Genomic DNA, 22,500 nt, shown 5'->3' with positions numbered 1-22,500 from the left:
GGGCACCATGGCGTGCACGAAGTCGGAGCCCGGTTTGCCCCGGGTGCGCACCTCGCGTGCACCTTCGCCGGGGTGGGCACCTTGGTGTGCAGACCTTGGCTGGGTTGCGCGCCCTGGTGGGCACCATGGTGCGCACCAAGGAGCGCTCCGAAGTGTGCTCCAAGGTGCGGCCTGCACGAAGTCGGAGCCCGGTTTGCCCCGGGTGTGCACCTCGGGTGGGCACCTTGGTGCGCATGCCTTGCCTGGGCTGCGCACCAGGGCGGGCTCAAGATGGCACCCGCGTTCCTTTTTTTTCACTATCTTTCAAAACGGAAATTTTAAAATCTCATTTTTTTTTGCCTTTTTCTGGAAATTAGTGAAGGCAGCGCATCAAAGGTGCGCACCTCGCTGCCCACCACGGTGCGCAACGCCGGTGGGCACCCGGGAGTGCTTCGAAGTGTGCTCCAAGGTGCTGCGTGCACGTTGTCGGAGCCCGGTTTGCCCCGGGTGCGCACCTCGCGTGCACCTTCGTCGGGGTGGGCACCTTGGCTGGGTTTGCCCCGGCTGCGCTCCGAAGCGGGGTTATTGGAGCGCCGCCTCTTTTTTTGTCGGAGCGTTTGGTGGGGTTTCTCGCATTGGCTCTTCCGAGGCCCGGTTGCCACCCTGGCGCGCACGAAGTCGGAAGTAGGGTTAATTGCCCGGGTGCGCACCTTTGCCAGGGTGGGCACCTTACCTGGGCTGCGCACCAGGGCGGGCTCAAGATGGCACGCGCGTTCCGTTTTTTTCACTATCTTTCAAAACGGAAATTTTAAAATCTCCTTTTTTTTTTGCCTTTTCTGGAAATTAGTGAAGGCAGCGCATCAAAGGTGCGCACCTCGCTGCCCACCTTGGTGTGCTCTGAGGTGCGCACCCGGGAGCGCTACGAAGTGTGCTCCAAGGTGCGGCGTGCACGTTGTCGGAGCCCGGTTTGCCCCGGGTGCGCACCTCGCCTGCACCTTGGCCGGGGTGGGCACCTTGGCTGGGTTTGCCCAGGGTGCGCTCCGAAGCGGGGTTACTGGAGCGCCCCCTCTTTTTTTGTCAGAGCGTTTGGTGGGGTTTCTCGCATTGGCTCTTCCCAGGCCCGGTTGTTGGGTGCGCTCCCACCCTGGCGCGCGCGAAGTTGGAAGTTGGGTTAATTGCCCGGGCGCGCACCTTCGCCAGGGTGGGCACCTTGGTGCGCACACCTTGGCTGGGCTGCGCACCAGGGCGGGCTCAAGATGGCACCAGCATTCCCTTTTTCTCACTATCTTTCAAAACGGAAATTTTAAAATCTCGTTTTTTTTTTGCCTTTTATGGAAATTAGTGAAGGCATCGCATCAAAGGTGCGCACCTCGCTGCCCACCTTGGTGTGCTCCGAGGTGCCCACCACGGTGCGCAACGCCGGTGCGAACCCGGGAGCGCCCCGATGTGTGCTCCAAGGTGCGGCGTGCACGAAGTCGGACCCCGGTTTGCCCCGGGTGCGCACCTCGCGTGCACCTTGGTGCGCACACCTTGGCTGGGTTGCGCGGCCTGGTGGGCACCATGGTGCGCACCAAGGAGCGCTCCGAAGTGTGCTCCAAGGTGCGGCGTGCACGAAGTCGGAGCCCGGTTTGCCCCGGGTACGCACCTCGCGTGCACCTTCGCCGGGGTGGGCACCTCGGCTGGGTTGCGCGCCCTGGTGCGCACCAAGGAGCGCTCCGAAGTGTGCTCCAAGGTGCGGCGTGCACGAAGTCGGAGCCCGGTTTGCCCCGGGTGCGCACCTTCGCCGCGGTGCGCACCATGGCGTGCACGAAGTCGGAGCCCGGTTTGCCCCGGGTGCGCACCTCGCGTGCACCTTCGGCGGGGTTGCGCGCCCTGGTGGGCACCATGGTGCGCACCAAGGAGCGCTCCGAAGTGTGCTCCAAGGTGCGGCGTGCACGAAGTCGGAGCCCGGTTTGCCCCGGGTGCGCACCTCGCGTGCACCTTCGGCGGGGTTGCGCGCCCTGGTGGGCACCATGGTGCGCACCAAGGAGCGCTCCGAAGTGTGCTCCAAGGTGCGGCGTGCACGAAGTCGGAGCCCGGTTTGCCCCGGGTGCGCACCTCGCGTGCACCTTCGCCGCGGTGGGCACCATGGCGTGCACGAAGTCGGAGCCCGGTTTGCCCCGGGTGCGCACCTCGCGTGCACCTTCGCCGGGGTGGGCACCTCAGCTGGGTTGCGCGCCCTGGTGCGCACCAAGGAGCGCTCCGAAGTGTGCTCCAAGGTGCGGCGTGCACGCACCTCGCGTGCACCTTCGCCAGGGTGGGCACCTCGGTGCGCACACCTTCTCAATGTTTTCTTGCCTTTTCTGGAAATTGGTGAAGGCAGCGCATCAAAGGTGCGCACCTCGGTGTGCTCCGAGGTGCGAACCCGAGAGCGCTCCGAGGTGCCCACGAAGTCGAAAGTCGGGTTAATTGCATTGTTTTCCCCGGGTGCGCTCCGAGGTGCGCAACATCGGCGCGCACCAAGGAGGGCTCCGAAGTGTGCTCCAAGGTGCGCACGATGGCGTGCACCTCTGGTGCGCACGATTCGGAGCTCGGTTTGACCGGGGTGCGCACACCTTGGCTGGGTTGCGCACCTTTTGTGCGCTCCAAGGTGCGCACGAAGTCGGAGCTCGGTTTGCCCCGGGTGCGCACCTTCGCCAGGGTGCGCACCTTGATGCGCACGCCTTGGCTGGGCTGCGCACCTTGGTGGGCGCCATGGTGCGCACCTTTCGTGCGCTCCAAGGTGCGCACGAAGTCGGAGCTCGGTTTGCCCCGGGTGCGCACCTTGGTGGGCGCCATGGTGCACTCCGAGGTGCCCAAGATTGGTGCGCACCAAGGAGCGCTCCGAAGTGCGCTCCAAGGTGCGCGCGAAGTCGAAAGTTGGGTTAATTGTCCGGTTTGCCTCGGGTGCGCACCTTGCGTGCACCTTCGCCAGGGTGGGCGCCTTGGTGCGCACACCTTGGCTGGGCTGCGCACACCTTGGCACCCGCGTTTCCTTCATTTTAAATTTTTTTTTTTTACAATCTCTCAAGTGGGAAATTCTATAATCTCAACTTTTTTTGCCTTTTCAGGAAACTTTTGAATGGAGCGCATCATTGGTGCGCTCCGAAGTGTGCTCCAAAGCTCTCTCCAGCTGCGTGCACCTGCCCCGGCCGCGCACCCGGCCCCGCCCAGCTTCGCTCACCTGTCCCGGGCGTCTGGTGCGGAACCTTAGAGTAAGAAACATCACCGTGCACCTTGGCCAACGTGCGCGACTCGACCGAGCGCGCACTGGCCGAGGTGCACACCGATTTCACCTGGGTGCGCGCGCAGCACCTCGGGCGCACCGGGGTGCGCGCACAACGCCCGGGTTGCACCGTGGCCTGTGTGCTCGGGGCGCCTCGGGTGCGCGCTCGGTGTCGCCCCCCGCGCGCGCGGTAGTGCGGGCAGCGCACCCCGGCCCGGCCCGGCCCCGACGAGAACGCAAACGGGCAAAAGGTTTATTCAAATAGCATTGCGATGCCCGGCGAAAAACTAAAAAAGGGTGCAACACCGGGACTTCCCGGGAGGTCACCCATCCCAGTACTACTCCGGCCCAAGCGCGCTTAACTGCGGAGTTCTGATGGGATCCGGTGCACTAACGCTGGTATGATCGCACCCGTTATGAGCTTGTCGCAGTGTGTACTTAGCAAACCGCGACCCACGTGCGAATCCACCCCGGCCACCCACCCCCGTCGAGGTGCACACCCTCCCTCGCGAAGTGCGCCCCGTTCGCCAAGTGTGAGCCCTGCCCGGAGTGCGCGCACCTTGCTAGGGCGTCGGGTGTGCACCCGGCCCGGCCTACGTGCGTGCACCTGTAGGGGGCGTCGTGTGCGTGCAGTGTCCCGTCTGCAACGCGGTGCCCACACACCACCTCGGGCGCAACGACCTGCGCTCACATGTGGGCCGAGTGCACCTTGGTGCATGTTCGGGGCGCCTCGGGTGCACGCTCGATCTTGCCCCGGTGCACCAAGGCGCTCGGTTTGCCCCGGGTGCGCACTTGGTGCAAGGTGGGCACCCAAAATAGGGATCAAGCACCAAAACACAAGTTTCGGGATGCAAAATGGGACCCAAGGACCACAAATGCGTTCCAAGACCCATGATGGGTCCACGAGAACAAAAATGTGTTCCGAGACTTAATAAACAAATATTGGGTTTTAGGAGAAGAAACATGCTCTGATGCCCAAAACGAGAATCGACCCCGAAAAGGCCACAGGCCAAAAGTGGGATGCGAGACAAAAAAAAATGGGACCCGAGGACCAAAATTGGGTTCCCAGGTCGAAGACAGGGCAACCGGACAAGAAACGACCTCTAAGGCTCGAAATGAGTCCCGACGACTAAAACTTGACAAGAAGCACCCATCAGGCACCCAACTCGACACCCATGGGATGCCGACCCACCCGGGCTTCCACCTAGCACACCTTGGCACCCACCCACCCTCGCACCCAACCTCGCACCCAACTTAGCACCTTTGAACCCACATTGGCACTCACCCTGACCCTGGCACCTTGGAACCCACATTGGCACTCACCTTGACCCTGGCACCCACCTTTGCACTCACCTTGGGACCCACCCTGGCTCCCACCTCGGCACCCACCCAGACACCCACCTTGGTTCCTTGGCACCCACCTTGGATCCTTGGCACCCACCCCGACACCCACCTTGGCACGCAACTTGGCTACTTGCCACCCACCTTGGCTCCTTGACGCCCACCCCGACAACCACCCCGTGACCTACCCTGGCTAGGGTTGGTGCACACCCACCCTGGTGCCCACCTTGGCACCCACCCTATGACCCACCTTGGCACGCACCTTAGTACCCACCCCGTTACCCACCCTAGGACCCACCCCGTGACCCACCTTGGCCAGGGTGGGTGCCTTGGTGCGCACAACTTGCCTGGGCTGCACACCAGGGCGGGCTCAAGATGGCACCCGCGTTCCGTTTTTTTCACTATCTTTCAAAACGGAAATTTTAAAATCTCATTTTTTTCTTTTTTTTGCCTTTTCTGGAAATTAGTGAAGGCAGCGCATCAAAGGTGCGCAATGCTGGTGCGAACCCGGGAGCGCTCCGATGTGTGCTCCAAGGTGCGGCGTGCACGAAGTCCGAGCCCGGTTTGCCCCGGGTGCGCACCTCGCGTGCACCTTCGCCGGGGTGAGCACCTTGGCTGGGTTGCGCGCCCTGGTGCGTACCAAGGAGCGCTCTGAAGTGTGCTCCAAGGTGCGGCGTGCACGAAGTCGGAGCCCGGTTTGCCCCGGGTGTGCACCTCGGGTGCGCACCTCGCGTGCACCTTCGCTGCGGTGGGCACCTTGGCTGGGTTGCGCGCCTTGGTGGGCACCATGCAGTGCACGAAGTCGGAGCCCGGTTTGCCCCGGGCGCGCACCTCCGCCAGGGTGGGCACCTTGGTGCGCACAACTTGCCTGGGCTGCGCATCAGGAAGGGCTCAAGATGGCACCCGCGTTCCGTTTTTTTCACTATCTTTCAGAACGGAAATTTTAAAATATCGTTTTTTTTTTGCCTTTTCTGGAAATTAGTGAAGGCAGCGCATCAAAGGTGCGCAACGCTGGTGCGAACCTGGGAGCGCTCCGATGTGTGCTCCAAGGTGCGGCGTGCACGAAGTCGGAGCCCGGTTTGCCTCGGGTGCGCCCTGGTGGGCACCATGGTGCGCACCAAGGAGCGCTCCGAAGTGTGCTCCAAGGTGCGGCCTGCACGAAGTCGGAGCCCGGTTTGCCCCGGGTGTGCACCTCGGGTGGGCACCTTGGTGCGCATGCCTTGCCTGGGCTGCGCACCAGGGCGGGCTCAAGATGGCACCCGCGTTCCTTTTTTTTCACTATCTTTCAAAACGGAAATTTTAAAATCTCATTTTTTTTTGCCTTTTTCTGGAAATTAGTGAAGGCAGCGCATCAAAGGTGCGCACCTCGCTGCCCACCACGGTGCGCAACGCCGGTGGGCACCCGGGAGTGCTTCGAAGTGTGCTCCAAGGTGCTGCGTGCACGTTGTCGGAGCCCGGTTTGCCCCGGGTGCGCACCTCGCGTGCACCTTCGTCGGGGTGGGCACCTTGGCTTGGTTTGCCCCGGCTGCGCTCCGAAGCGGGGTTATTGGAGCGCCGCCTCTTTTTTTGTCGGAGCGTTTGGTGGGGTTTCTCGCATTGGCTCTTCCGAGGCCCGGTTGCCACCCTGGCGCGCACGAAGTCGGAAGTAGGGTTAATTGCCCGGGTGCGCACCTTTGCCAGGGTGGCACCTTACCTGGGCTGCGCACCAGGGCGGGCTCAAGATGGCACGCGCGTTCCGTTTTTTTCACTATCTTTCAAAACGGAAATTTTAAAATCTCCTTTTTTTTTTGCCTTTTCTGGAAATTAGTGAAGGCAGCGCATCAAAGGTGCGCACCTCGCTGCCCACCTTGGTGTGCTCTGAGGTGCGCACCCGGGAGCGCTACGAAGTGTGCTCCAAGGTGCGGCGTGCACGTTGTCGGAGCCCGGTTTGCCCCGGGTGCGCACCTCGCCTGCACCTTGGCCGGGGTGGGCACCTTGGCTGGGTTTGCCCAGGGTGCGCTCCGAAGCGGGGTTACTGGAGCGCCCCCTCTTTTTTTGTCAGAGAGTTTGGTGGGGTTTCTCGCATTGGCTCTTCCCAGGCCCGGTTGTTGGGTGCGCTCCCACCCTGGCGCGCGCGAAGTTGGAAGTTGGGTTAATTGCCCGGGCGCGCACCTTCGCCAGGGTGGGCACCTTGGTGCGCAAACCTTGGGCTGGGCTGCGCACCAGGGCGGGCTCAAGATGGCACCAGCATTCCCTTTTTCTCACTATCTTTCAAAACGGAAATTTTAAAATCTCGTTTTTTTTTTGCCTTTTATGGAAATTAGTGAAGGCATCGCATCAAAGGTGCGCACCTCGCTGCCCACCTTGGTGTGCTCCGAGGTGCCCACCACGGTGCGCAACGCCGGTGCGAACCCGGGAGCGCCCCGATGTGTGCTCCAAGGTGCGGCGTGCACGAAGTCGGACCCCGGTTTGCCCCGGGTGCGCACCTCGCGTGCACCTTGGTGCGCACACCTTGGCTGGGTTGCGCGGCCTGGTGGGCACCATGGTGCGCACCAAGGAGCGCTCCGAAGTGTGCTCCAAGGTGCGGCGTGCACGAAGTCGGAGCCCGGTTTGCCCCGGGTGCGCACCTTCGCCGCGGTGGGCACCATGGCGTGCACGAAGTCGGAGCCCGGTTTGCCCCGGGTGCGCACCTCGCGTGCACCTTCGCCGGGGTGGGCACCTCGGCTGGGTTGCGCGCCCTGGTGCGCACCAAGGAGCGCTCTGAAGTGTGCTCCAAGGTGCGGCGTGCACGAAGTCGGAGCCCGGTTTGCCCCGGGTGTGCACCTCGGGTGCGCACCTCGCGTGCACCTTCGCTGCGGTGGGCACCTTGGCTGGGTTGCGCGCCTTGGTGGGCACCATGCAGTGCACGAAGTCGGAGCCCGGATTGCCCCGGGCGCGCACCTCCGCCAGGGTGGGCACCTTGGTGCGCACAACTTGCCTGGGCTGCGCACCAGGAAGGGCTCAAGATGGCACCCGCGTTCCGTTTTTTTCACTATCTTTCAGAACGGAAATTTTAAAATCTCGTTTTTTTTTGCCTTTTCTGGAAATTAGTGAAGGCAGCGCATCAAAGGTGCGCAACGCTGGTGCGAACCTGGGAGCGCTCCGATGTGTGCTCCAAGGTGCGGCGTGCACGAAGTCGGACCCCGGTTTGCCCCGGGTGCGCACCTCGCGTGCACCTTGGTGCGCACACCTTGGCTGGGTTGCGCGCCCTGGTGGGCACCATGGTGCGCACCAAGGAGCGCTCCGAAGTGTGCTCCAAGGTGCGGCGTGCACGAAGTCGGAGCCCGGTTTGCCCCGGGTGCGCACCTCGCGTGCACCTTCGCCGCGGTGGGCACCATGGCGTGCACGAAGTCGGAGCCCGGTTTGCCCCGGGTGCGCACCTCGCGTGCACCTTCGCCGGGGTGGGCACCTTGGTGTGCAGACCTTGGCTGGGTTGCGCGCCCTGGTGGGCACCATGGTGCGCACCAAGGAGCGCTCCGAAGTGTGCTCCAAGGTGCGGCCTGCACGAAGTCGGAGCCCGGTTTGCCCCGGGTGTGCACCTCGGGTGGGCACCTTGGTGCGCATGCCTTGCCTGGGCTGCGCACCAGGGCGGGCTCAAGATGGCACCCGCGTTCCTTTTTTTTCACTATCTTTCAAAACGGAAATTTTAAAATCTCATTTTTTTTTGCCTTTTTCTGGAAATTAGTGAAGGCAGCGCATCAAAGGTGCGCACCTCGCTGCCCACCACGGTGCGCAACGCCGGTGGGCACCCGGGAGTGCTTCGAAGTGTGCTCCAAGGTGCTGCGTGCACGTTGTCGGAGCCCGGTTTGCCCCGGGTGCGCACCTCGCGTGCACCTTCGTCGGGGTGGGCACCTTGGCTGGGTTTGCCCCGGCTGCGCTCCGAAGCGGGGTTATTGGAGCGCCGCCTCTTTTTTTGTCGGAGCGTTTGGTGGGGTTTCTCGCATTGGCTCTTCCGAGGCCCGGTTGCCACCCTGGCGCGCACGAAGTCGGAAGTAGGGTTAATTGCCCGGGTGCGCACCTTTGCCAGGGTGGGCACCTTACCTGGGCTGCGCACCAGGGCGGGCTCAAGATGGCACGCGCGTTCCGTTTTTTTCACTATCTTTCAAAACGGAAATTTTAAAATCTCCTTTTTTTTTTGCCTTTTCTGGAAATTAGTGAAGGCAGCGCATCAAAGGTGCGCACCTCGCTGCCCACCTTGGTGTGCTCTGAGGTGCGCACCCGGGAGCGCTACGAAGTGTGCTCCAAGGTGCGGCGTGCACGTTGTCGGAGCCCGGTTTGCCCCGGGTGCGCACCTCGCCTGCACCTTGGCCGGGGTGGGCACCTTGGCTGGGTTTGCCCAGCGCCCCCTCTTTTTTTGTCAGAGCGTTTGGTGGGGTTTCTCGCATTGGCTCTTCCCAGGCCCGGTTGTTGGGTGCGCTCCCACCCTGGCGCGCGCGAAGTTGGAAGTTGGATTAATTGCCCGGGCGCGCACCTTCGCCAGGGTGGGCACCTTGGTGCGCACACCTTGGCTGGGCTGCGCACCAGGGCGGGCTCAAGATGGCACCAGCATTCCCTTTTTCTCACTATCTTTCAAAACGGAAATTTTAAAATCTCGTTTTTTTTTTGCCTTTTATGGAAATTAGTGAAGGCATCGCATCAAAGGTGCGCACCTCGCTGCCCACCTTGGTGTGCTCCGAGGTGCCCACCACGGTGCGCAACGCCGGTGCGAACCCGGGAGCGCCCCGATGTGTGCTCCAAGGTGCGGCGTGCACGAAGTCGGACCCCGGTTTGCCCCGGGTGCGCACCTCGCGTGCACCTTGGTGCGCACACCTTGGCTGGGTTGCGCGGCCTGGTGGGCACCATGGTGCGCACCAAGGAGCGCTCCGAAGTGTGCTCCAAGGTGCGGCGTGCACGAAGTCGGAGCCCGGTTTGCCCCGGGTACGCACCTCGCGTGCACCTTCGCCGGGGTGGGCACCTCGGCTGGGTTGCGCGCCCTGGTGCGCACCAAGGAGCGCTCCGAAGTGTGCTCCAAGGTGCGGCGTGCACGAAGTCGGAGCCCGGTTTGCCCCGGGTGCGCACCTTCGCCGCGGTGCGCACCATGGCGTGCACGAAGTCGGAGCCCGGTTTGCCCCGGGTGCGCACCTCGCGTGCACCTTCGGCGGGGTTGCGCGCCCTGGTGGGCACCATGGTGCGCACCAAGGAGCGCTCCGAAGTGTGCTCCAAGGTGCGGCGTGCACGAAGTCGGAGCCCGGTTTGCCCCGGGTGCGCACCTCGCGTGCACCTTCGGCGGGGTTGCGCGCCCTAGTGGGCACCATGGTGCGCACCAAGGAGCGCTCCGAAGTGTGCTCCAAGGTGCGGCGTGCACGAAGTCGGAGCCCGGTTTGCCCCGGGTGCGCACCTCGCGTGCACCTTCGCCGCGGTGGGCACCATGGCGTGCACGAAGTCGGAGCCCGGTTTGCCCCGGGTGCGCACCTCGCGTGCACCTTCGCCGGGGTGGGCACCTCGGCTGGGTTGCGCGCCCTGGTGCGCACCAAGGAGCGCTCCGAAGTGTGCTCCAAGGTGCGGCGTGCACGAAGTCGGAGCCCGGTTTGCCCCGGGTGCGCACCTCGCGTGCACCTTCGCCAGGGTGGGCACCTCGGTGCGCACACCTTCTCAATGTTTTCTTGCCTTTTCTGGAAATTGGTGAAGGCAGCGCATCAAAGGTGCGCACCTCGGTGTGCTCCGAGGTGCGAACCCGAGAGCGCTCCGAGGTGCCCACGAAGTCGAAAGTCGGGTTAATTGCATTGTTTTCCCCGGGTGCGCTCCGAGGTGCGCAACATCGGCGCGCACCAAGGAGGGCTCCGAAGTGTGCTCCAAGGTGCGCACGATGGCGTGCACCTCTGGTGCGCACGATTCGGAGCTCGGTTTGACCGGGGTGCGCACACCTTGGCTGGGTTGCGCACCTTTTGTGCGCTCCAAGGTGCGCACGAAGTCGGAGCTCGGTTTGCCCCGGGTGCGCACCTTCGCCAGGGTGCGCACCTTGATGCGCACGCCTTGGCTGGGCTGCGCACCTTGGTGGGCGCCATGGTGCGCACCTTTCGTGCGCTCCAAGGTGCGCACGAAGTCGGAGCTCGGTTTGCCCCGGGTGCGCACCTTGGTGGGCGCCATGGTGCACTCCGAGGTGCCCAAGATTGGTGCGCACCAAGGAGCGCTCCGAAGTGCGCTCCAAGGTGCGCGCGAAGTCGAAAGTTGGGTTAATTGTCCGGTTTGCCTCGGGTGCGCACCTTGCGTGCACCTTCGCCAGGGTGGGCGCCTTGGTGCGCACACCTTGGCTGGGCTGCGCACACCTTGGCACCCGCGTTTCCTTCATTTTAAATTTTTTTTTTTTACAATCTCTCAAGTGGGAAATTCTATAATCTCAACTTTTTTTGCCTTTTCAGGAAACTTTTGAATGGAGCGCATCATTGGTGCGCTCCGAAGTGTGCTCCAAAGCTCTCTCCAGCTGCGTGCACCTGCCCCGGCCGCGCACCCGGCCCCGCCCAGCTTCGCTCACCTGTCCCGGGCGTCTGGTGCGGAACCTTAGAGTAAGAAACATCACCGTGCACCTTGGCCAACGTGCGCGACTCGACCGAGCGCGCACTGGCCGAGGTGCACACCGATTTCACCTGGGTGCGCGCGCAGCACCTCGGGCGCACCGGGGTGCGCGCACAACGCCCGGGTTGCACCGTGGCCTGTGTGCTCGGGGTGCCTCGGGTGCGCGCTCGGTGTCGCCCCCGCGCGCGCGGTAGTGCGGGCAGCGCACCCCGGCCCGGCCCGGCCCCGACGAGAACGCAAACGGGCAAAAGGTTTATTCAAATAGCATTGCGACGCCCGGCGAAAAACTAAAAAAGGGTGCAACACCGGGACTTCCCGGGAGGTCACCCATCCCAGTACTACTCCGGCCCAAGCGCGCTTAACTGCGGAGTTCTGATGGGATCCGGTGCACTAATGCTGGTATGATCGCACCCGTTATGAGCTTGTCGCAGTGTGTACTTAGCAAACCGCGACCCACGTGCGAATCCACCCCGGCCACCCACCCCCGTCGAGGTGCACACCCTCCCTCGCGAAGTGCGCCCCGTTCGCCAAGTGTGAGCCCTGCCCGGGTGCGCGCACCTTGCTAGGGCGTCGGGTGTGCACCCGGCCCGGCCTACGTGCGTGCACCTGGAGGGGGCGTCGTGTGCGTGCAGTGTCCCGTCTGCAACGCGGTGCCCACACACCACCTCGGGCGCAACGACCTGCGCTCACATGTGGGCCGAGTGCACCTTGGTGCATGTTCGGGGCGCCTCGGGTGCACGCTCGATCTTGCCCCGGTGCACCAAGGCGCTCGGTTTGCCCCGGGTGCGCACTTGGTGCAAGGTGGGCACCCAAAATAGGGATCAAGCACCAAAACACAAGTTTCGGGATGCAAAATGGGACCCAAGGACCACAAATGCGTTCCAAGACCCATGATGGGTCCACGAGAACAAAAATGTGTTCCGAGACTTAATAAACAAATATTGGGTTTTAGGAGAAGAAACATGCTCTGATGCCCAAAACGAGAATCGACCCCGAAAAGGCCACAGGCCAAAAGTGGGATGCGAGACAAAAAAAAATGGGACCCGAGGACCAAAATTGGGTTCCCAGGTCGAAGACAGGGCAACCGGACAAGAAACGACCTCTAAGGCTCGAAATGAGTCCCGACGACTAAAACTTGACAAGAAGCACCCATCAGGCACCCAACTCGACACCCATGGGATGCCGACCCACCCGGGCTTCCACCTAGCACACCTTGGCACCCACCCACCCTCGCACCCAACCTCGCACCCAACTTAGCACCTTTGAACCCACATTGGCACTCACCCTGACCCTGGCACCTTGGAACCCACATTGGCACTCACCTTGACCCTGGCACCCACCTTTGCACTCACCTTGGGACCCACCCTGGCTCCCACCTCGGCACCCACCCAGACACCCACCTTGGTTCCTTGGCACCCACCTTGGATCCTTGGCACCCACCCTGACACCCACCTTGGCACGCAACTTGGCTACTTGCCACCCACCTTGGCTCCTTGACGCCCACCCCGACAACCACCCCGTGACCTACCCTGGCTAGGGTTGGTGCACACCCACCCTGGTGCCCACCTTGGCACCCACCCTATGACCCACCTTGGCACGCACCTTAGTACCCACCCCGTTACCCACCCTAGGACCCACCCCGTGACCCACCTTGGCCAGGGTGGGTGCACCCACCCTGGTGCCCACCTTGGCACCCACCCATCCTAGCACCCAGCCTGTGACCGGGCTTGGAACCCAACCTTGCACCCGCACCCGTCTTGGCCAGTGTGGGTGCGCACCCATCCTGGCACCCACGTTGTGACACACCCTTTAACCCACGCACCCTAGCACCCACGTTGGCACCCACCTTGGAACCCAACCTAGCAACTTGGCACCCACCCCGTGACCCACCTTGGCATCCACCATAGCAGTCGCCGACTTGGCACCCACCTCGGCACCCACCTTGACACTTGTGGACCCACCTTGCCACTCACCCTAGCATCGACCCATCCTAGCACCCACCCTGGCACCTTTGCACCCTAGCACTCACCCATCCTAGCACCTAACCTGTGACCCACCTTGACACTCACCCTCGCACCCACCTTGGAACCCAACCTAGCACCCACCCACCCTGACACCAACCCTAGCACCTACCCACCCTTGCACCCACCCTGTGACCCATCTTGGCACCCACCCATCCTACCACTCAACCTATCACCCACCTTCTCACCCACCTTGGCATCCACCTTAGCACCCACCCACACTGGCACCTTGGCACCCACCTCGGGCAAGGTGGGTGCACACCCACCCTGGCACCCAATTTAGAACCCACCGAGCATGTTACCCACCTTGGCACCCACATTGCAGCCCACCCTAGTACCCACCCTATGACCCACATTGGCATCCACACCCTAGCACCCAGGCACCTCGACACCCGCCTTGACACCCACCCTAGCACTGAACCTGTGACCCACCTTGGAACTCACCCTAGAACCCACCCACCCTGTGAACCACCTTGGCATCCACCTTAGCACCCACCCACCTTGGCACCCACTCTAGCACTCACCCATCCTAACACCCAACTTGTTACCCACCTTGGCACCCGCCCTCGCGTCCACCTTGAAACCCACCCTAGCACCCACCCACGCAGGAGCCCACCTTGGCACCCAACCTAACACCCACGCATCCTGGCACCCAACTTGTGACCCACCTTGGAACCCACCCTAGTACCCACCTTTGAACCCACTATATCACCAACCCACCTTGGCACCCACCCTATGACCCTCTTTGGAATCCACCCTAGCACGCACCCACCCTGGCACCCACCATGGAGCGCACCCTAGCACCCACCCACCTCGGCACGCACCTCAACACCCACCTTGGTGTGCGCACTGCGCCAACCTCTCAAAGACCCTATGTGGTGCGCTCCAAAGTGTACACCTTTGGTGCGCTCCAAGGTGCGCACCTTTGGTGCACACCGAGGTGCACACCAAAGTGTGCACCGAGGTGAGCACCAAAGTGCACTCCAGGGTGCACACCAAGGCGTGCACCTTTGGTGCGGTCAATGCAAACGAATTCGGAAGTTGGGGTCGATGTCCTAATCGCTGCTGCAGACTACACGTATGAGAATCGGACAAATAGCTTTATATAGGGGAGGTGTTGCGTTTGATGGGTCGACTCCCCTGGTTGTGTGCACTGCACCAACTTCAAAGACCCTGTCTTGTTTAAGAAGTCAAAAGTTGGGGTGGATGTCCTAATCATTGCTGCAGTCTACGCATGTATGAGAATCAGACAAATAGCTTATATAGGGGAGGTGTTGCATTCGGTGGGTTGACTCCCCTGGTTGTGCGCACTGCGCCAACCTCAAAGACCCCGCATAGCAGAAGAAGTCGGAAGTCGGATTTTGGTGAGCACCAAGGCGTGCACCTTTGGTGCGGTCAACGCAGACGAATTCAGAAGTTGGGGTGGATGTCCTAATCGTTGTTGCAGGCTACACATGTATGAGAATCAGACAAATAGCTTATATAGGGGAGGTGTTGGGTTTGATGGGTCAACTCCCTTGGTTGTGCGCATTACGCCAACCTCAAAGACCTTGTTTTCGTTAAGAAGTCAAAAGTTGGGGTCAATGTCCTAATGGCTCCTGCAGGCTACACATGTATGAGAATCGGACAAATAGCTTATATAGGGGAGGTGTTGGGTTTGATGGGTCGACTCCCCTGGTTGTGCGCATTACGTCAACCTCAAAGACCTTGTTTTCGTTAAGAAGTCAAAAGTTGGGGTCGATGTCCTAATTGCTCCTGTAGACTACACATGTATGAGAATCAGACAAATAGCTTATATAGGGGAGGTGTTGGGTTTGATGGGTTGACTCCCCTAGTTGTTCGCATTACACCAACCTCAAAGACCTTGTTTTCGTTTAGAAGCCGAAAGTTGGGGTCGATGTCCTAATTGCTCCTGCAGGCTACGCATGTATGAGAATCAGACAAATAGCTTATATAGGGGAGGTGTTGGGTTTGATGGGTCGACTCCCCTGGTTGTGCGCATTGCGCCAACCTCAAAGACCCTGCATTGCGGATGAAGTCGAAAGTCAGAGTTTGGTGTGCTACAAGGTGTGGTCGAAGGTGCTCACCTAGGTGTGCACCTTTGGAGCACAGGAAAAGTGCCCTCCAAAAGTGCGCACCTTTGGAGTGCACAAAAGTGCCCTCCAAAAGTGCGCACCTTTGGAGCGCAGAAAAGTGCCCTCCAAAAAGTGCCCTCCAAAAGTGCGCACCTTTGGAGCGCAGAAAAGTGCCCTCCAAAAAGTGCCCTCCAAAAGTGCGCACCTTTGGAGCGCAGAAAAGTGCCCTCCAAAAAGTGCCCTCCAAAAGTGCGCACCTTTGGAGCGCAGAAAAGTGCCCTCCAAAAAGTGCCCTCCAAAAGTGCGCACCTTTGGAGCGCAGAAAAGTGCCCTCCAAAAAGTGCCCTCCAAAAGTGCGCACCTTTGGAGCGCAGAAAAGTGCCCTCCAAAAAGTGCCCTCCAAAAGTGCGCACCTTTGGAGCGCAGAAAAGTGCCCTCCAAAAAGTGCCCTCCAAAAGTGCGCACCTTTGGAGCGCAGAAAAGTGCCCTCCAAAAAGTGCCCTCCAAAAGTGCGCACCTTTGGAGCGCAGAAAAGTGCCCTCCAAAAAGTGCCCTCCAAAAGTGCGCACCTTTGGAGCGCAGAAAAGTGCCCTCCAAAAAGTGCCCTCCAAAAGTGCGCACCTTTGGAGCGCAGAAAAGTGCCCTCCAAAAGTGCGCACTTTTGGTGCGCACCAAGGCGCTGGTTCGGTCGTTGCAGGCGAGTTCGGAAGTTGGGGTCGATGTCCTGAGCGGAGGTGCAAACTACACAGGTGTCGGAATCGGACAAATAGCTTATATAGGGGAGGTGTATGCTTCGATGGGTCGACTCCCCAGGTTGAGCGCACCGCGCCAACCTCAAAGACCCTACGGTATGGATGAAGTCGGAAGTTGGGTCCGATGACCGATTCGATTAGTAGGTATGCTCATGAGGTCGGAATTTGGGTCCGATGACCTGCCATGTGCAGGAAGGCGAATGTTGACACTGTGCGTTGCAAGGTGCACACCAAGGCGCTGGTGCGGTCTTTTTAGTCGAGTTCGGAAGTTGGGGTCGATGTCCTGATCGGAGGTGCAAGCTACACAGGTGTGGGAATCGGACAAATAGCTTATATAGGGGAGGTGTATGCTTCGTTGGGTCGACTCCCCGGGTTGAGCGCACCGCGCCAACCTCAAAGACCCTACGGTATGGATGAAGTCGGAAGTTGGGTCCGATGACCGATTCGATATGTAGGCATACTCGCGAGGTCGGAATTTGGGTCCGATGACCTGCCACGTGCAGGAAGGCGAATGTTGGCACTGTGCGTTGCAAGGTGCGCACCAAGGCGCTGGTTCGGTCGTTGGAGGCGAGTTCGGAAGTTGGGGTCGATGTCTTGATCGGAGGTGCAAACTACACAGGTGTGGGAATCGGACAAATAGCTTATATAGGGGAGGTGTATGCTTCGTTGGGTCGACTCCCCGGGTTGAGCGCACCGCGCCAACCTCAAAGACCCTACGGTATGGATGAAGTCGGAAGTTGGGTCCGATGACCGATTCGATATGTAGGCATACTCGCGAGGTCGGAATTTGGGTCCGATGACCTGCCATGTGCAGGAAGGCGAATGTTGGGACTGTGCGTCGCAAGGTGCGCACCAAGGCGCTGGTGCCGTCGTTGCAGTCGAGTTCGGAAGTTGGGGTCGATGTCCTGGTCAGAGGTGCAAACTACACAGGTGTGGGAATCGGACAAATAGCTTATATAGGGGAGGTGTATGCTTCGATGGGTCGACTCCCTGGGTTGAGCGCACCGCGCCAACCTCAAAGACCCTACAGTATGGATGAAGTCGGAAGTTGGGTCCGATGACCGATTCGATACGTAGGCATATTGGCGAGGTCTGAATTTGTGTCCGATGACCTGCCATGCGCAGGAAGGCGGAATTTGGGTCCGATGACCGAGTTGATGGCGTGCCATGCGCAGAAAGGCGGAATTTGGGTCCGATGACCGAGTTGATGTTGATGGCCCGCCATGCACAGGAAGGCGGAATTTGGGTCCGATGACCGATTTGAAGGCGTGCCATACGCAAAAAGGCGGAGTTTGGGTCCGATGACCGAGTTGATATTGATGGCCCGCCATGCGCAGGAAGGCGGAATTTGGGTCCGATGACCTGACATACGCATGGAGTCCGACTCGGGGGCCGATGTTCGATTCGATGACTTGCATTGTGGGTAAAGTCGGAAGTTGTGGTCTTTGACCCGATTCGATGACCAGACTTCGGCTGCTTGAGAATCGGACAAATAACTTATATAGGGGAGGTAGTGTTCTCGAGCATCCTCCCCCCGTGCCCGTTTATGTCGATTGATGCTGGTGCTCGACTGGTTGGAGCGCTCGGATGCAAAAATCTTGCACCAGGATTTATCGATTGTGATGGACACGGCAAGTCTCCTGATTGCTATGCAGGAGCTCATCGTGAATCTCTATGCGGCCTTGGTATGGACTCGACCTGCGGAATGGTTCGGCAATGGTAGTCGCTCCAACACGTCCTTGCAATGGCCACAGAGGTGATTCGACTAGAGCTCCAGTCTAGCTTTTGGGTTGCTTGGCGGACTGGTATAGCCGCGATCGAGTTCCGGCCATGAACGTTTTAGATAGCTCTTGGGCTTTCTGGGACGGAAGTCGGAAGTTTGGGCTGTTGTCCGATTTGATGACCATTCTTCGGATGTGTGAGAATCGGACAAATAACTTATATAGGGGACTGTGTTGTCTCACGCAGCCCCCTCCGTGCCCCTCTATCTCGACCGATGTTGGTGCTTGAAAGGGTTGGGATCGCTCGGATTTATAAACGTGCACCACCATTTGTCGAGTGTGAGGGACGCGGCAGGTCTCCTAAATGCTATGCGGGCGCTCTCTGAGAATCTCTATCCGGCCTCGACACAGACTAGTCTTGCTGAATGGTTTGGCACTGGTAGTCGATCCAACACGTCGTTGTTGTGGCCGCCTAGGCGATTCGATTCGAGCCCCCGTCTAGCTTTTGGGTTGCTTGGCGGATTTTGCCCTATCCGCAAGTGAGCTCGGTCCCTAAACGTTCGAGAAACCCGATTGCTATGCGCCGACTCTCTTTCTTGCGAGCCTCCATCTAGCTTTTGGGTCTCTACGGAACGGAAGTCGGAATCTGGGACCGTTGTTTGATTCGACGAGGCAGACTACGGTTGTGCGAGAATCGGACAAATAACTTATATAGGGGAGGTGTTGACTGGAGCATTCTCCCCCGTGCCCCTCTAACTCGACCAATGCTGGCGCTCGAACGGTGGTAGCGCTCGGATTTTCATTGAGCGCCAGCATTGGTCGATTTAGAGGGGCATGCGAGATTCCCGAATGCTATGCGAGGGCTCTAACGGAAATGTCTATTGGTTTCGGTATGGATGCAATTGCGAGTGGTTCGGCAAAGGTAGTCGTTCCGATGCGTCCATGTCGTGGCCAAATCGATAATTCGATTTGAGCCCTCGTATAGCATTTGGGTCTCTCGATGTGATTCCGCATTCCAGTCCCTTTGGGCACTGCTTGAGCCGCATCCCAGGGGGTTCCCTTCCCAATAATCTGCCTCGCAACCCGATTGCTATGCGGTGAGGCTCCTCGGCCGCCTCGGAACTATCTGTGTATCAGACGCATCGCGGGATAAGGGGTTGGCAACGGTAGTCGCCCCAAGCGCGTCCGATGCTTGGACCATTCCGAGGCGGCCCTGAAGCCTCTTCCGTCTAGCCGTTGGGTCCTTCTCGCCGCATCCCTCGCCTCGCACCCCGATTGCTATGCGGTGAGGCTCCTCGGCCGCCTCGGAACTATCTGTGTATCGGACGCGTCGCGGGATAAGGGGTTGTCACTGGTAGTCGCCCCAAGCGCGTCCGATGCTTGGACCATTCCGAGGCGGCCCTGAAGCCTCTTCCGTCTAGCCGTTGGGTCCTTCTCGCCGCATCCCTCGCCTCGCACCCCGATTGCTATGCGGTGAGGCTCCTCGGCCGCCTCGGAACTATCTGTGTATCGGACGCGTCGCGGGATAAGGGGTTGTCATTGGTAGTCGCCCCAAGCGCGTCCGATGCTTGGACCATTCCGAGGCGGCCCTGAAGCCTCTTCCGTCTAGCCGTTGGGTCCTTCTCGCCGCATCCCTCGCCTCGCACCCCGATTGCTATGCGGTGAGGCTCCTCGGCCGCCTCGGAACTATCTGTGTATCGGACGCGTCGCGGGATAAGGGGTTGTCACTGGTAGTCGCCCCAAGCGCGTCCGATGCTTGGACCATTCCGAGGCGGCCCTGAAGCCTCTTCCGTCTAGCCGTTGGGTCCTTCTCGCCGCATCCCTCGCCTCGCACCCCGATTGCTATGCGGTGAGGCTCCTCGGCCGCCTCGGAACTATCTGTGTATCGGACGCGTCGCGGGATAAGGGGTTGTCACTGGTAGTCGCCCCAAGCGCGTTCGATGCTTGGACCATTCCGAGGCGGCCCTGAAGCCTCTTCCGTCTAGCCGTTGGGTCCTTCTCGCCGCATCCCTCGCCTCGCACCCCGATTGCTATGCGGTGAGGCTCCTCGGCCGCCTTGGAACTATCTGTGTATCGGACGCGTCGCGGGATAAGGGGTTGTCACTGGTAGTCGCCCCAAGCGCGTCCGATGCTTGGACCATTCCGAGGCGGACCCGAAGCCTCTTCCGTCTAGCCGTTGGGTCCTTCTCGCCGCATCCTTCGCCTCGCACCCCGATTGCTATGCGGTGAGGCTCCTCGGCCGCCTCGGAACTATCTGTGTATCGGACGCGTCGCGGGATAAGGGGTTGTCACTGGTAGTCGCCCCAAGCGCGTCCGATGCTTGGACCATTCCGAGGCGGACCCGAAGCCTCTTCCGTCTAGCCGTTGGGTCCTTCTTGCCGCATCCCTCGCCTCGCACCCCGATTGCTATGCGGTGAGGCTCCTCGGCCGCCTTGGAACTATCTGTGTATCGGACGCGTCGCGGGATAAGGGGTTGTCACTGGTAGTCGCCCCAAGCGCGTCCGATGCTTGGACCATTCCGAGGCGGACCCGAAGCCTCTTCCGTCTAGCCGTTGGGTCCTTCTCGCCGCATCCCTCGCCTCGCACCCCGATTGCTATGCGGTGAGGCTCCTCGGCCGCCTTGGAACTATCTGTGTATCGGACGCGTCGCGGGATAAGGGGTTGTCACTGGTAGTCGCCCCAAGCGCGTCCGATGCTTGGACCATTCCGAGGCGGACCCGAAGCCTCTTCCGTCTAGCCGTTGGGTCCTTCTCGCCGCATCCCTCGCCTCGCACCCCGATTGCTATGCGGTGAGGCTCCTCGGCCGCCTTGGAACTATCTGTGTATCGGACGCGTCGCGGGATAAGGGGTTGTCACTGGTAGTCGCCCCAAGCGCGTCCGATGCTTGGACCATTCCGAGGCGGCCCCGAAGCCTCTTCCGTCTAGCCGTTGGGTCCTTCTCGCCGCATCCCTCGCCTCGCACCCCGATTGCTATGCGGTGAGGCTCCTCGGCCGCCTTGGAACTATCTGTGTATCGGACGCGTCGCGGGATAAGGGGTTGTCACTGGTAGTCGCCCCAAGCGCGTCCGATGCTTGGACCATTCCGAGGCGGCCCCGAAGCCTCTTCCGTGTAGCCGTTGGGTCCTTCTCGCCGCATCCCTCGCCTCGCACCCCGATTGCTATGCGGTGAGGCTCCTCGGCCGCCTTGGAACTATCTGTGTATCGGACGCGTCGCGGGATAAGGGGTTGTCACTGGTAGTCGCCCCAAGCGCGTCCGATGCTTGGACCATTCCGAGGCGGACCTGAAGCCTCTTCCCTCTAGCCGTTGGGGCTTTCTCGCCGCATCCCTCGCCTCGCACCCTGATTGCTATGCTGTGAGGCTCCTCGGCCGCCTTGGAACTATCTGTGTATCGGACGCATCGCGGGATAAGGGGTTGGCAGTGGTAGTCGCCCCAAGCGCATCCGATGCTTGGACCATTCCGAGGCGGCCCTGCAGCCTCTTCCGTCTAGCCGTTGGGGCCATCTCGCCGCATCCCCCACCTCGCACCACGATTGCTATGCGGTGAGGCTCCTTGGCCGCCTCGGAACTATCTGTGTATCGGACGCATCGCGGGATAAGGGGTTGTCACTGGTAGTCGCCCCAAGCGCGTCCGATGCTTGGACTATTCCGAGGCGGCCCTGCAGCCTCTTCCGTCTAGCCGTTGGGGCCATCTCGCTGCATCCCCCACCTCCTCGGCCGCCTCGGAACTATCTGTGTATCGGACGCATCGCGGGATAAGGGGTTGGCAGTGGTAGTCGCCCCAAGCGCGTCCGATGCTTGGACTATTCCGAGGCAGCCCTGCAGCCTCTTCCGTCTAGCCTTTGGGGCCATCTCGCCGCATCCCTCGCCTCGCACCCCGATTGCTATGCGGTGAGGCTCCTCGGCCGCCTGGGAACTATCTTCGTATCGGACGCATCGCGGGATAAGGGGTTGTCACTGGTAGTCGCCCCAAGCGCGTCCGATGCTTGGACTATTCCGAGGCGGCCCTGTGGCCTCTTCCGTCTAGCCGTTGGGGCCATCTCGCCGCATCCCCCACCTCGCACCCCGATTGCTATGCGGTGAGGCTCTTCGGCCGCCTTGGAACTATCTTCGTATCGGACGCATCGCGGGATAAGGGGTTGTCACTGGTAGTGGCCCCAAGCGCGTCCGATGCTTGGACTATTCCGAGGCGGCCCTGCAGCCTCTTCCGTCTAGCCGTTGGGGCCATCTCGCCGCATCCCCCACCTCGCACCCCGATTGCTATGCGGTGAGGCTCCTCGGCCGCCTTGGAACTATCTTCGTATCGGACGCATCGCGGGATAAGGGGTTGTCACTGGTAGTCGCCCCAAGCGCGTCCGATGCTTGGACTATTCCGACGCGGCCCTGTGGCCTCTTCCGTCTAGCCGTTGGGGCCATCTCGCCGCATCCCCCACCTCGCACCCCGATTGCTATGCGGTGAGGCTCCTCGGCCGCCTTGGAACCATCTTCGTATCGGACGCATCGCGGGATAGGGGGCTGTCACTGGTAGTCGCCCCAAGCGTGTCCGATGCTTGGACCATTCCTAGGCGGCCCTGAAGCCTCTTCCGTCTAGCCGTTGGGGCCTTCCCGCCCCATCCCTCGCCTCGCACCCCCGATTGCTATGCGGTGAGGCTCCTCGGCCGCCTTGGAACCATCTGTGTATCGGACGCATCGCGGGATAAGGGGTTGGCACTGGCAGTCGCCCCAAGCGCGTCCGATGCTTGGACCATTCCGAGGTGGCCCTGAAGCCTCTTCCGTCTAGCCGTTGGGGCCTTCCCGCC

The 22,500-nt window shown here is 60.9% G+C and overlaps 2 non-coding genes across 2 annotated transcripts; both read right to left on the bottom strand.

Annotated features, from left to right (window-relative positions):
• Positions 1–3,517: 3,517 nt before the first annotated feature.
• LOC131867959 (5S ribosomal RNA) lies at positions 3,518–3,636 on the bottom strand. The gene has a single exon (XR_009366479.1). It is a non-coding gene; the product is annotated as a 5S ribosomal RNA (ribosomal RNA).
• A 7,792-nt stretch (positions 3,637–11,428) lies between these two features.
• On the bottom strand, positions 11,429–11,547 carry LOC131867933 (5S ribosomal RNA). The gene has a single exon (XR_009366454.1). It is a non-coding gene; the product is annotated as a 5S ribosomal RNA (ribosomal RNA).
• Between the last annotated feature and the right edge of the window lie 10,953 nt (positions 11,548–22,500).

This window comes from Cryptomeria japonica, unplaced genomic scaffold (assembly GCF_030272615.1).
Source record: "Cryptomeria japonica unplaced genomic scaffold, Sugi_1.0 HiC_scaffold_191, whole genome shotgun sequence".
Taxonomy (NCBI): domain Eukaryota; kingdom Viridiplantae; phylum Streptophyta; class Pinopsida; order Cupressales; family Cupressaceae; genus Cryptomeria; species Cryptomeria japonica.
Note: the sequence above shows the minus strand (reverse complement) of the source record. Positions and strands in the feature narration are given on the sequence as shown.